At 34.6% G+C, this 12,166-nt stretch overlaps 1 pseudogene; it reads right to left on the bottom strand.

The window, feature by feature from the left end:
• Nucleotides 1-9,872: 9,872 nt before the first annotated feature.
• LOC144295524 (vimentin pseudogene) lies at nucleotides 9,873-11,020 on the bottom strand (annotated as a pseudogene).
• Nucleotides 11,021-12,166: the final 1,146 nt, after the last annotated feature.

The raw sequence follows: 12,166 nt of genomic DNA, 5'->3' as shown, positions 1-12,166 counted from the left end.
TCCTTACATTATCCTCCACCGTCAATTCATGAAGAAAACCAAACAAAATGAAAGAATGTTCTTGAAAACCAGAACCCAATGAATCAAAGCATACCTTGCTGGCCTGGTACTGTTCATTTATATTACTGAATACTTCCGGTGTTCTAGCACTGTGAGCAAATTGGAAAATGAATATGGTGCTATCAGTGCTTCATTTTGCAAAAGAAGATATGATTTAATTGACTCTACTAGGAGGCCACTCTCTTTCTCCCCCCTGCCCTTCTTCTCCCAGTTCCCCTCCTTCTTTTCGCTCAAGTTCCTCTATGCACCTCCTGACGATGCAGGCTAGAGTCTGTGCCACACAGGTTCAGAAGAGAACTGCTTGCAAAAACTGCTTGTTTCATTAAGTGGCAAGTTCATTGTCCTGTCAGGAAAACTGCTTAGCTCCTTAGTGGTCACCGATAACAGGTGCTTCCCTTGCTCACAACTTCCTGTAAAGTAAGTTCTTTGTAAAGCAATATCCATTCTTAGCCAGTGTTGAATTCTTTGCAAATTTGGGAGAATGTGAGATTGAGGATCTTGATTCAAATGTATATTGTATTACTCAGCATTTACTGTTTTTTTTTGTGTTTTTCTTTCTTTTTTTTTTTTTTTTTTTTTACTTAGCAGGTCAAAAGATCAGCATTGTTTTAAAGCGAAGAAATGGGTTGATTGCAATTAGAAAAATTATAGACATTGTATAATAATATAATGACGGGGATAAAAGGTCTTAATTTAAATATGAACTCTCATCAGTTTTAAGGTTTTGCCCAATCCCACCTTTTCACGAACAATTTTAGCAGCTGAAGCACTATTGCACTTATTAGTCTATAATTTTCCCCTTATTGAACATACATTAGGGCCCCGGTGAGACTTTCTTTGTCATCTTGCGGGAAAACTCAATATTCAGCCTTCAGCAAAAGCCCAGCATTTTGCTTTTTTTGAAGTGGCAAATCCCATAGAGATAAGAAAGCTATTTAATCTTGACAAGCGGCTCTTCCCCTCAGGAGGTGGCAGGTAAAGTCAGTAAATGAATAATGCAACCAATATAGAAACTCATTTAAGGTATGCACAAATAACCAGGGTCAAAGAAAGTAAACAGGTGTTGGTTTAATAGATACAGCAGAGGATGACTGTACTTTTTAAAAGAACTTCATTCCGTAGAAGTATTAAATTGCTATTCCGAGACAGCCAGTAATTTACTTCTCAAGGAAAAAAAAGTTCAGATACTCAAAGAAGAAGTAACATGAAGCGTCCTTTAGTTCTTGGTGAGAAAAGGACCTGTGGGGTGCTTGAGAAGGCTTGTGTCTTATTCTGCAGAACCTTTCTGCTCCTTCATGCTGTGGTTCTGCTGTTGGCTTCTTTGGTTTGTTAAGTACGAAATGACTTGTTAGGAGAGGGACATCACAGTCCAGGAGTGAACTTGTACCGACTTTTGGTAACTTTTGCATCAAGCGAGTGACTTCAGCAGATGGTCGGTTATAGTTCCCTCAAGAGGAGGCACCTTGGGGGTCTTTCCTGCGCCCTCAGATCGGGAGCAGTCATACCACACAGTTATTTGTATTCTGTTGTACATGTTGATAATATCTCAGGCTCCTCTTTTCTCTCCCATAATCTAACCTTAGCATCAAGCAAATAAGTTTGATGTTGGAAGCAGGTCCAGTTTAACTTCTCTGAAAGACTCTCAAGGAAATTTGAGCTAGTTTTTCTTAGTTCTCATCACAAAGTAAGGTTTCCACCTACCACTTCGTATGACTCTGCACGCATTCATTTATTTGTGATGAGTTTTATACCATTCTGAAGAGTCAGATTATAGAAATTTATTCCTCCTATATTTAGAAGATATTAATATGCCAGTGAGGGTTTTCTTTTTGTTGCGGGGGGGGCGTTGCTTTTCTGGACAAAAAATGTAAAGCGTTCCTAGGAATGTACATTTTCCTTTTGCCATTAATCTTTCATCTCTGCCAACTGAAGCACTAGAAATATTGCTTTGTTTTGTATTATTTCTAATAATACATATAATTTTTTGAAAATAAAATCTTGAAAAATTTTTTTTCAAAAAAAAATGGAAGCAAATTGGATTTCCTATAGGAACTTTGAATACTGAATAACTAATCCAGTGTTTGTTTTGTTTTTGTCTTATAAAGATAAAAAGCAGGGCACCTGGGTGGCTCAGTCAGCCAAGCGGCTGTCTTCGACTCAGGTCGTGATCTCAGGGTCCTGGGATTGAGCTCTGCATTCTGCTCTCTGCTTCTCTCTCTCTTTGTGCTTTCTCTCTATCTCAAATAAATAAATAAAATCTTTTTAGAGAATGAAGTATAAAGATGAAAAGCAACAGGTTTTAATAAAAGGTTATAATTTTCCTGGAAAAGTCTAACATGGAAAGATGTGCAATGGGGGAAAACCCTAGAACCACCTTGCTTTCTTTCAAATAATCAAAGTAGGCACGTCATCTTCAGTGGACTTGCCTGTAAATTGTGTCAAAACATGTATTATCTGAGGATCTCCTGGGTGGTGTAGTCAGGCATCCAACTCTTGGTTTCAGCTCAGGTAGTGATCTCAGGGTTGTGAGATGGAGTCCCCCTGTAGGGCGTCAGCACCGAGTCCGCTTGAGATTCTCTCTCTGCCCCTCCCATTCGTGCTCTCTCTCTCTCTCAAATAAATAAATCTAAAAAACAAACAAAACATGTATCATCTTATAGCAGAAAATATAGACTGTGGTATGAATATCAATAGGTTTCACGAACTTAATTCTAGAAACTCTGTCAAGAGTCTATGTCAAATGTTGAGTGTTTTTCTATTTTCTTAAAGGTAAAAAATCTGAAGCATGCATTTAACCATATGATTTAAAGATATTAACATACCCCTGATAATGTTGTGTCTCTAAGCAATCCCAGACATGAGAAATAAGTAGAAGCTCTTCCATTAGGCAAAAAGTCTTTTGAGGGCAGGGTCTAAGTCTTAGGATTCTTAATGCCCTGCATGGATCACTTTCAAGAGTCTGACATATGTGCTAAATATATATATATATATATATATATATATATATATATAATTTTAATATATTTAATATATATTTTATATATAGGTATATTTTTAAAATTTATTTTATTATATATAATAAATAATATATATTGTATAATTTATATAAATATATTATACATAATAAATATAAATTTATAAAATATAAATTTTATAAATATAAAATATATTATATATATATTTAGAAAACAATCAGATTTTTTATATTTTCAGGTGACCTGTAAGGACTATTCCTACTTTTATAAGATACTGTGTCTTTTGGTGTCTATTTAATATATTGAGAGAATATGGTTTATTTAATACAGTCCCAGGAGTGTTATGATCATACTTTTGACAACAAAAAATTCCTTTTCAATAGCATTTCTAGTTTTAGTCCTACTCATATAATCATGATACTTTTCAAGCAAATTATGCACAGTAAATCTATTCCAGATTTCTGACTTCAAGGATTCGACAACACATTTTTAAAAATATCCTCTGGTTACTCCTAATTATTCACCCAGGAATTACTTTATTTATATCTACTGTATTCTTTCTCTCTACTTCCTCTCTGGGTCTCTTTCTCTGGGAATCACACACACACACACACACACACACACACTCAAACTGTTACTTCCTACCCTGTTTCTTTCATCCATGTAATAATAATCTTAACCTGCCACATCTTCCTATGCTTCTGAGGTAGGGAAGCTAAAGGGACTCCATTTTAGGAAGGTTGTTGGCCCCATTGACTCATGTTCTATATTTTGCATGTGAATAAGCCAAAGAAGCCATATTCCCACTCCAAGTGGAAAGCAAGAAAAAAGTTAATCATTCTCTGAGTTTTGTCCTAGGCCCCTAAATACCTGATAACATCTAAGAAGAGCCAGATCCCAATGTTCTAGGACGTCAGCTGCCAACAAACCTCAGCTGCTCATCAATATCCCCTAAGGAACACCTGTTATTCATCAGCCACTCACCTTTTATGAGAACCTACCCTGGATTCCTGAAGGAACATGTACCCTAGACCTCCTTCTAATATAAACCCCCAATCCCTATGATGGACTCACTCTCCTCTCCTCTCTGAGTCTCCCAGACACTATGCTCTATCACATATGCTATCCAATAAAACTCTGCTTTCAATTTCTCTGGCTTACATTTGATTTATATCCTGTGTGAAGTCAAGGAGTATTTTGGCTGGTATTGTGGTTCATCCCCGGTTGCTCGGACCCAGCCTGCCTGCATCAGTACTCCATCTAATTCATACTTCCTCTTTCTTTCAGGGCACATCATCTGATTGTCTCTAAGAAATCTCTCCCTGACCAGCTTTCAGCCAGCATCAAGTCATAGAGTGAGTTTGCCATATACTTGCATATGTATTGCCTTCTATTCTTTAAAAAAAAAAATATTTATAATCAATTAACTAACATATAATGTATTATTATTAGTGATTCCTCAGTTGCATATAACACTCACTATACCAAGTGCTCTCCTTAATGCCCATCACCCGCTTACCCCATCCCAGTATCCCCTTTCCCCTCTAATAACCCTCAGTTTGTTTCCTATAGTTAAGAGTCTCTTACGGTTTGTCTCCCTCTCTGATTGTGTCTTATTTTATTTTTCCCTCCCTTCCTCTGGGTTCATCTGTTTTGTTTCTTAAATTCCACATGAGTGAATTCATGTGATATTTGTCTTTCTCTGACTGACATTTCACTTAGCATAACACCATCCAGTTCCATCCATGTTGTTGAAAATGGGAAGATTTCATTTTTTATGGCTGAATAGTATTGCATTCTATATATTTATTCTAATATTAAACTCTTTAGTATATATATTTATCATGTAATTCCATTTATTCTTATATGTAAATTCTTTAAGAAATATAGTTCTGGTTTATACTATTAGTCCTAGTGAACCATACCTTATATTATTTGACCTCCTAAAATATATAACCCCAGAAAATGAGCTCCTTCCTTTTAAGGAAATGTTTCGTTTCATTATATATATTCATTACATTAATACACTCATTTTAAATAATCTTTGAAGTACAGAAAAGTATAAAGACAAAAATTAAAGCCTGCTATAATCCCACTACTTGAGCACTGTTGCCATATTTTTGAATCAATTCATAAGGAGGTCAATATATAAGAAAACTTGAATAATGACTTGTGATTAGTCACTTTTCACTTAACAAGGTACAAATACCTCGATATAAATCAAGCTGTGAACTTAGATTAATTCTAAAAACTGATTTCTTTCTAACTTTGATAGCTCATGTTAAATACTACATTACAATGCAGATTTTGTAATGTTACTTAACCTATCAGATTAGCATGTTTATATCATTTATTTGGTTGCAATTAAAGATCTTGGTAACTAAGATTTATAAGTAAATTAACCAAAGGAAATAACTTATTACCTTAATAGTTTAAATGAGGTCGTACCTAATTTCTCTAAGTGGATAATTTTTAGTTGATTTGTTTCTTTCTTTCTTTTTTTTTTTTTTTTTAGTTGATTTGTTTCTAAGTATATGCCTGCATCAAAACTTTGGATCTTAATAAACCATCTCAAATCTTGGATATAGGAAGCAGTGTAGGAGAAAACATCCGCTAAAAGTGTAGCTATTATTTATAGGGGTGTTTTGTTTAAACAATATAAGGCCAAAATTTTGAAATTTATTCTGTATGTGTAGAAACTTTTCAAAATGCTCCACATTAGGTGGGGCAAAAGGAGAGAAAAGGGTTGAATTGATTTTTTTGTTATTGTTTATGACAAGAATGAGAAAATTTACGCTAAAAAAAAATCTGTTGTATATATAATTCTGGCTCTCAAATTAATGATCTTGGATTCTGGAAGCGCTTCAGGAGTTTAGGTGGCCAGTTTCATCATTTCCTGCCAAGTGACAGAGGTTATAATTGCTACATTTCATTAGGAAAAAGAATAAATAAATAATATTTCAAAATAAAGCATAATTATTACAGGCTCCTTACTGCAATTTGAGCCCTGACTGTTGGCCTCTTAATGGTGAACACACAATGCAATGGCAAGAGACTGGATTAACCAAGCATGGCCCAACTCAAAATGCCCTCTTCCATAGAAAGATGCTACCCTGTCAACTATTGTAACATCTAGTTTAAAGTTTTGTTTTTTTTTTTTCTTTTTCATTTCATTCCAGAGGTTGAACATTTTATATAAACTTTGAGTAACAAAAGATGAAATGATAATCAGTCCTTTTCCTGAGATCCACTGTGCACAATAGCACTGATACATTTATTGAACAGAAAATAGCATAGTTACCACTAGTGAGTCCATTAACTGCTTCATATTCATTGGTTTAGCCTTCAAGGAGGATGATAACACAGTTACAAAATTAAATCAATCAACCATCTTAGTTATAAAGTATTGGGAAGCAATTTTTGAGATTAAAATGATAGGCAGCAATAGGTTAAGCTCGTAAAAAAAGGATATGAAACCCTGATCTTCAATATCATGCAATAATAAATGTATTCTTTGTTAATTTGCAGAACCAAAATGGAAGCATTTCACTTTTTTATGTTGTTCCAAAGTTATAATCTCAAAGATCAATTCAGTTTGGAGCATTTGAACCTCTATAAAGTAGTTTACGAAGCTTATAGAGTAAGTTGTAAATCATGGAACAGGGACAAAAAAAAAAAAAGCACAGAATCTTACTGACTTTGCTAAACTGAAAGAGTATATCTCTTAGCTTTCAAGATTTTTATATGAAGCTACCATGAATAATAATCTTTGCTTCAGGGAAAGTGTCCAAAAGTCTTGTTAAATCGAACTCACCCTTGATTTGAAAGAGGCAATTATAATGATGTCATTTCCTGCATTATCTTAAATAAATTTAGAACCTGAAAGAACCATAATGATTAGTGAGCTCATACAGATTAAGGACAGCTGCAAATATCAGCAAGGCCATCATTCACCCATTCTTCACCATCCAGGCAATGCTCATTCTGCGCAGAGTAATTCAATTTTTATTTCTTTGTACTTCACCTTGTCCCGAAAATTATGTATTTACATTATAGTAGATGACTTCAGTACTAGATGAGCAAACAAAGGCCTAGATAGATAGATAGATAGATAGATAGATAGATAGAACACATTTGCTAAAATAGTATTTAAAAATTATAGGGGCCCTACAAAGATAAAAACATTCCAACTCTCACGTAACTAAAATTGTTATTATCTAACTGATAAAATTTAGAATCACTTTCCTTAAATTATTGTGCAATAAAATCTGGCTTTCAATTTTAAAATCCAGTTATTTTAACATGGAAATGTTGGTGAGTATTATAGTGGTATCTCCTTTTATTCTGACTTTGATTTTCAAGCACCCACACTCACACCCACACCCATACCCACACACACACACACACACACACACACACACCCCACACACACACACATTAGTCTTTTGCCCTATTGCTTGACATGTATTTCCTATTATGATTTTTAGTTTTTATTTTCTTTTCAATTACTCAGGTTTCAATTAATATTTCAAAGATTTTAACATTTAGCACACTGATTAGTAATAATTACAATACAATACTAAAAGTGCTTTTCATAAATATATGAAATTGGATTATTTATGGACAGTTTTTTTTTTACTTGAGTACAATACATTAGTACAAATGCTATTTTCCTTTTTATTTTCAAGAGTCTGTATTTGAAATACTGAGCTTTTTTTTTTTTTTTTTTAATCTTTTAGTTTTATTCACTGCCTATGTTTTTCTTAATCCCACTGAGTGAAAGAAAGGATTCAGGTCTAATAATACCTAATTCCAAGCGGATGCATAATTGCTACTACCTTACCATTATACAAAGAATTATATTATTTACACTTCAGTACTCATTCAATTTAACCTAAATGCTTTAAAAATTACACTTGACTGAGATGAACCATTTTAATACCTGAAAGTTTTCCTATAGGTTAAGTCCTGTTCTTTCTTTGAGTCTTTTTTATTTGTATTTCTTGGGTCTAAGAAATGGTGACTTAGGCAATGCCTTAAATTAGATTCCCCTCAAGATCTTTTTAGCTTAATATATTTCAGTTTTTTGAAGTCTAAGATACCATTTCCTTTTTATAATATTCTCCCTGGTTTCTGAAGAGACTCAGAACATCATCTGTTTTTGTTCCATGTTATTTTTTCTGATAGACATATTTAACTCAAATATAGAAGAGTTTCTTCTACTAATCAGTGAAGTAAATTATGGCCTCTTTTTAAATTAAATATTTTATTTGAGAGACAGAGAAATTGATCTCTTACCCGGGGCCCCTGCTTGTGAGCATGTGCAGGGGAGGAGAGAGGGAGAAGCAAACACCCTGCTGAGCAGGGAGCCCAAGGTGGGACTCCCTCCCAGGACCCTGGGATCATAACCTGAACCAAAGGCAGATGCTTAACTGACGGAGCCACCCAGATGCCCAATTATGGCCTTTGATCTTGATTTCAGGCTACTAGAACATTATTTAAAAAGACAAGTATAAGAAAACATGCTTACTCATATATAGACATAAATGTGTATCACAACGCTTATAGACAACCTAGAAAAAACAAACAGGAATAATTTAAGTAATACACGATATTAGGCAGTATATTAAAAATGATGATATGTACTGAAATGAGACTCCACAGCTTGGGAAGCTAAACAAAAGTATATAAAAACATACATTTGACATATTTTATTAAAATGGTAGATTACAAAAATATACATAAAATTTGCTCATAAATATAAAAAAATTCCAAAATCATGTTTATCTACATGTATATATTTAGTAATAAACTTGTATTTATGCATTATGTAAGTAGTAAAGATAAAAAATTAATTTTCTTTCATTCTAGAAATGGTGGATTATACAGAAAAATTCAAACAATAAAATTTAAATTAACCACAGTGTCTAAGGGTTTAAGATATTTTTTTGGCTTTTATCAAAAATTCTGTTCAAGATTTTTAATTTTTCCAAAGAATTGCAAACAAGAGAAACAAGACATAATCAAAATAGGTCTCTCTGGAGAAATCTTAGTCGATGTAGCAATTTCACCTTAATTTTTGAGCAAATAGTCCAAGAATTCTAATTGCTAGTTTCTTTGGACCACATTTGAAATTACATGTTTACCAATTCTTATTTAAGGATTTCCGTGTTCTTTACACATGACCAGCTAAGCACAGTGCCATGTCATCTTCACAGTTGATGGCTGTTCTTCCTGCTGGTCAACAGTCAGTTAATTAGGTTGTTTTCTGCACAGGCTTTTCCCATATATTGATTATCTTGCTGATATTTCATCTATTTTTGGATGTGGAAATGTCCACATATTTTTCATTACATCCTAGGGAATAAGTCCCAAATTCCAAAAGTGATTTCTGTTCTTCATTTATGTTAAAAAGCTGTCTCTTTCAGTTAAAATCTCTTTGTTGGACTTGTGCATGTGTTTGACGTGTGTATGTGTGTGTGTGGGGGGGGGTTGTGTGTGTGTGTATCTGTGTGTGTGGTTATCACTTGACTACTTATTTTATTATTTTACTTTATTTTATTTTAAGTTTTGAGGTTTCCAAAAATCTATTAAAGCAGAAGCAAGTTGGTCAGATACTTGTGGGAAAAAAAGTAGTTCTAACAGTATTCAAAAATACCTTTCAAAAAATATTCTAGCACTAGTTTTCTTTGTAAACTAGATTATGTTGTAAACTTTTTTTCTAAATCTTTTAGGAGTGTTGGTTCTTCAGAACTAGAGGCTATTTCTGTTCCAAATCTATCTTGTGCTCCTGAAAAACAGCAGCAAAGCTATTTCTTTAAGATACAGATTTCTTTTTTATTCTTGCTGGTAATATATTGCTGTTCCAAGTGTGTGTAATTTTCGCTCAAGGTCATTGGGATGCTGAGAAGTTTCATTGATAACCTATCCATCTCTAGTTTCAACCGTCTTCATCAGAAGTATCCTTTTTGATTGAGTGTCAACCAGAAGGAGTGAATCCAGTTTGGTTTCCCTTAGGGTCAGGGAAGAAGAGTTTGGAAGAGGCAGAGCAATTCCGCTCCCCTGCCTTCTAGCAGCTTCCCTTAGATGGCAATCTCATTGCCAAGAGCTGTCCTAACATTCCACAGAATGTTGTGAGCTGGGCCGCAGCACATCCGTGCCCACATCATTTCTGTTTGGTATTCCCAAAGGTGACCTTTCTTCACGTTCTGAATCTCATGCTGCAGGCGGCCCGTGGTGCCTTGGAGTTAGCTTCAGCCACATTCACCCCCATTTCATGCCTCTGGCATTCCAGGGACTCATTAGTTCCTTTGAGTGCATCCACCTCACAGGTGAGGGACTACACCTACCTCCAGTACTCACCACACTCCTGCTTCGCCTGGTGCCAGGATCATTGTTCCAGTTAGCATCCTCAGAGAGGTCAGCAAACTTGTACTGTCACCCTTCCTCAGCCTCCTGAGAGTTCTTGGCAGCCACACTTTCCTATTGCTGCCATGCATCATGCAGGGCTTGCCTACTTGTTTTATTTTTATTTTTTAAATAAAAAGATTTTATTATTTATTTATTTATTTATTTATTTATGACAGACACAGAGAAAGAGAGAGAGAGAGGCAGAGACACAGGCAGAGGGAGAAGCAGGCTCCCTGTGGAGAGGCCGATGTGGGACTCGATCCCAGAACCCTAGGATCAAGCCCTGGGCCGCAGGCAGACACTCAACGGCTGAGCCACCCAGGCAGGGGTCCCTTCCCTCCTTGTTTTAAACTTAGTTTTGCTTATAATGCAAAATCTGAGATCCAAATTTATTTTCTTTCCATATGCTTTGCTCTCTTTTGTTGATATCCTTTAAGAAAGGCCTGCCTGGAATTTAGACAAATATTTGTTATCACAGTATCATCAGCTCTGGCTGCACACTGTAGTGTATCTCCATAACCTAACCATCATTCCTTTGTGCTGCCAGGGCATTTCATGAGGGGCTCTTACCACATTTGTATAAACAATAACTTTTTGTTAGTTATAGTTTTATTACTGATGTTTGCCAATTGTCTATGATAGTTTATTCAAACATCTTCCCTCACTCTTGGTATGTGTATACATAAGATATTAATAAAAGCCACACTGCAAGGATTAGGATTTTATGAGATACGTGTATGGGACTGAATCTGTATACAGTTCCCTGAACACTATATATCATTTATCTGTGCTCTCTCTCCTTATTCTTCTCCGCTCACCTCCACCCTTTATTGTAGCATAAGATTTTCCTGTTCTCTTTTGTAAAATAATCCCCAAGCTTCTTTATTTCCCCAGTACATTATACACAGAGGGGAACAATTTTGAACTAATATTCATTTACTTAGATTTTTAGAAATCACACATTTATTCAGTGCAAAAGACATTAGTATTATGCTTGGGGAATTAAAACTATCCTGCCCAATAACCCCTCTCTGTTCGTATCTTTATATTTTCCTAATGTCAGGCTAGAGTTGAAGTTTAAAGAGGTGATTTTACTTTGTTAATTTTTATGATAAATATACATACATTTGAAATATATATATACATACCTTTTTTTATATATGACATCTTTTTGTAGAAAGGATTTGAAGTGCAAATTAAATAGGTGCACACATGTGTATATACATATATGTGTGCATATTTATGTATTTAAAGAATTAGCAGAAAATAAAGATCATAAAAAGGAGGAGAGAGAAAATTCCCTGAAGGGTAAAGTAACTGAATATTAAATTTATTTCTGAAAATTATTGTAGACAGGGATATAAATCATTTGGTATAATAATCAGAATAAAGGCATATTGATTTCTATCAAGAACATATATTTTCCTGGCAAAAGAATTATTTTGTAGGACTGTCTTGAGTCAAAGTTTAGCAAATGTTGGGGAATGTCATCAGGAGAGAGTTAAAATATGGAAGTGACTATTTCTTTGCGTGACCTTTGGTGCAGACCATTGAGGTAGATCAACTGAATTTCTAACCTACCTTTTAAGACATTTCCCACCACAAATTACATAAAGATTGACCCTGGCTCTTTGATTTGTTTGTACTAAGCTCTATGAAATAAGTCAATGTGTTGATGTTTTCAGGGCTACCAGTTTGAATATGATCAAATTGTTGGCCTT

Source organism: Canis aureus, chromosome 23 (genome assembly GCF_053574225.1).
Source record: "Canis aureus isolate CA01 chromosome 23, VMU_Caureus_v.1.0, whole genome shotgun sequence".
Classification (NCBI taxonomy): Eukaryota; Metazoa; Chordata; class Mammalia; order Carnivora; family Canidae; genus Canis; species Canis aureus.
This window is presented reverse-complemented; position numbering and strand designations above follow the sequence as displayed.